Raw genomic sequence first — 2,978 nt, 5'->3', positions numbered from 1 at the left:
CAGCAGCCTTTCAAAAATCACAAGATGAATTTGCTGCTAGAAGCATTGTGACTGCTGGAAAGTCCCTGTCCTAAGGGATGTGATGCTGCCATGGAGAACTTCCCAGCTCCCACAGAGTTCTGAGCTCAGCAAAACACCCTTTTTCCAAGAGGCAAGAAATGGTACCAGGCCCCTTCACCAGCAGGACCCATGCAAAGTAAATTCCTGCTGCATTTAGATGTGAGGAAGACACAGAAATCCAGAGCTGCTGTCTCTCATGTATGGCTTTTTGAAGATGTCCCCACTACTTTGCTGTGTGCCACCCTGGGCCGTGGGCTGCAGACTCTTCTCACAAATCCTCTGATGTACAGACCCCAAACTACCCAAAAGCCAGAAGGAACAGAGTGCAATGAAAGATGCAGACAAATTCTTCTAGGAGGGAAGAGGGTGCTATGCCTCTGCCCAGGCTGCAGGAAAATCAGTTTTGCTGGATGCTGATAGTGCTGTGAGGATCCAGAGTGGGCAGCCCAGAGAAGGCTGGCATTTTCCTTTCCCTTAGGAAGCAGCAGGGCAGACACACGCAGAGATGGAATGTGCTTGCTGGAGCGAGTGGGCAGCAGCCCATCATCTGACCGGCTTTTTCTTTGCACCTGAGCTGCCCCCAACTGCTTAATCAGTCACACGGTTTCCTGGAACCTGGGGGAGAGCATCACAATTTTCGGTGGTAGAGGAGAAGATGATGGGGGGAGGCGGAGGTGGGGGGAGAACAAGCATTTGCAAATCAGACTGAAAATAAATATTTACTCTAATTTGGGAGTCATGAACAAGTTCAGGACACATGGCCTCAGGCTGCAGGTGGCAAACGCAGCGAAGGGGGTGTGCAGAGAAACAGTGAGGTTTAGGGAGTGCAGTTTTGGTCATGTGAAGCCATTAGGTACTGAGCTGTCTGTGGGCTCTGCCCCAAGGATTTTATACTTACCTCCACTACAGCTTTTCGGTTTGAAATCACATCTTTTTCACATTCCCTCATTGTCCATGGCTTTAGAAAGCAGCGTGGAGGACTGCAGTGCTAACACTACCACTGGGCCAGTCTCTTGGGATCCTGCATCAAGCCCTGCCTGGTTTTAGTTGCAGACAGTACTGTTTGCCCCTGCACATTCACAGATTTGAAGGTTAACAGAGATTATTAACCACCCCTTAGTAGTCACATAATACCTGGATAATATAACCCTGCTGTAAAACCCATAGCCCCTTCAGTAACTTGCAGTTGTCTGCAGACTTTTTTTCAGATCACTCAAGAAATTAATAATCTGGTTTTTCCCCATGGTACTTTGCTACAACTGTTATCTGCTTTCACAAGTAAAGGTCCATACACAGTTTTATCTGGTTTTAATTTCCACCTGCCTTTCTTTTCAGTATGTATGCTTTTTTTCCCCTGCTGTTACTGGAAAAAGCATTTTAAAAAGCATTTTTAAATGCTTTTTTCAGTAAACCTTTCGTTTCTCACTGGTGGCAATGGCAACTGAAAGAGGACATTTCGCACATTTATGTAGCTTAAAATAATGTTAATGAGAGGCGTCAGAGACTCCCCTTACTCGAGACACAGGCACACCCTCTGGGTCACATTTCTGTGATTTAGAACTGATCCATCCAAAGAGGGGATCTGCCTTTCCCTGGAGCAGCTTCCCAGCTGGACTGCTGCACAATCCCACAATCCCACAGGCACTAGGGCAGGCATGGGAGGTGAGGCCGGATGGCAGCAAACTTCAAGCAGTGTCCTTGTACCCTGGGAAACTTTGGGGCCAATCTCAACTACAAAGAGTCGTCTCAGTCTGCTCAGAGGGCCACCAGCAGCACACGGAAACTCCACAGCTCTGGAAGCTGCTGTCCCACTGCCCCTCTCCCAATGAGACTGGCAACTGGTGCACGCTGTCTGCTGGCACTGGTGAGGAAATGTCTCGTGGGCAGCATCCTCACAGCATCCCTGTGGTGGCACATCCCTCCTGCAGCATGGCAGCTGCTCCGTGGTACCCCAGCTCCATCTGCCTCTCCTGAGGGAAAGGGATAACAATCTCCCTTCTCTGGTTTCAGCCTCACCTTATCAGGTCTGAGGTGACTGCCAGTGTCACCTCCTCCATGGCTGGTCAGCATCCTGCAAGGATCCCAGAGGCCCTGGCAGATGCTTTTGCAAGTTTTGCCTCCAGCTGTCTTGCACGGAGCCGCACTAGAACAATTCCCCAGTGATGGGAATTAGGGACTGTAGGCTCTTCTATCCCATATAGTGGAGACAGGGTAAGGTTCTGTGTCCCAGCCATGGAGAGAGCGTAGCACAGGTCTTTATAACAAAATTTTGCATTTTGCCATAGTGAAAAGTGGATGGAGTCAGGTTCTTCTCACTGGTGCCAGCCACTAGGGCACAGGCAGAAACTGATGCACAAGAAGTTCCTCCTGACCATGAGGAAGACCTTTACTCTGTGTGTGTGATCATGCACTGGAACAAGTTGTCCAGAGAGGTGTGGAGTGAGACAGAAAACAGCTGGCAAACAAACTTTCTAACACAATTTAAAGTATTAGAAAACAGAGATTCTTTATTATGAGTGTGCTGGATTTCCAGAACATATCTTCCCTAATATAGCTGTGTCCAGAGTAAAATTCCATCATAACCATACATGCTCATTGCAGTGTACTTCCTATACAGAAACATCACTTTTCCTAGAACTAATTTGCATGGATCCACCTCGGAAGTCCTTTATGGTCCTAGAGGGTCATCTAAAGGGGTGTCTGAAGGTCATACTCACTGAGTGCCCCTGAGAGGAAAGCTAATGTCTTCACAAACAGTTTGATGGGTAAAGGTATGGGTGTTAAAGTCTTTGACATGGGTCTTAATGTCTCTGCCAAATTTGGGCAGCAAGTTTGTTGCAGAGCCCAAAGAGCTTGGTTCCTGAAACAGACAAGGGTCTGCACAAGCCTGAACTTCTGAATTTTGGGGTAAAACAGTA

The sequence above is a fragment of the Ammospiza caudacuta genome, chromosome 2 (assembly GCF_027887145.1).
Source record: "Ammospiza caudacuta isolate bAmmCau1 chromosome 2, bAmmCau1.pri, whole genome shotgun sequence".
In the NCBI taxonomy this organism is placed as follows: Eukaryota; Metazoa; Chordata; class Aves; order Passeriformes; family Passerellidae; genus Ammospiza; species Ammospiza caudacuta.
The sequence above is the reverse complement of the archived record's forward strand: the minus strand, read 5'-3'. Positions refer to the sequence as shown.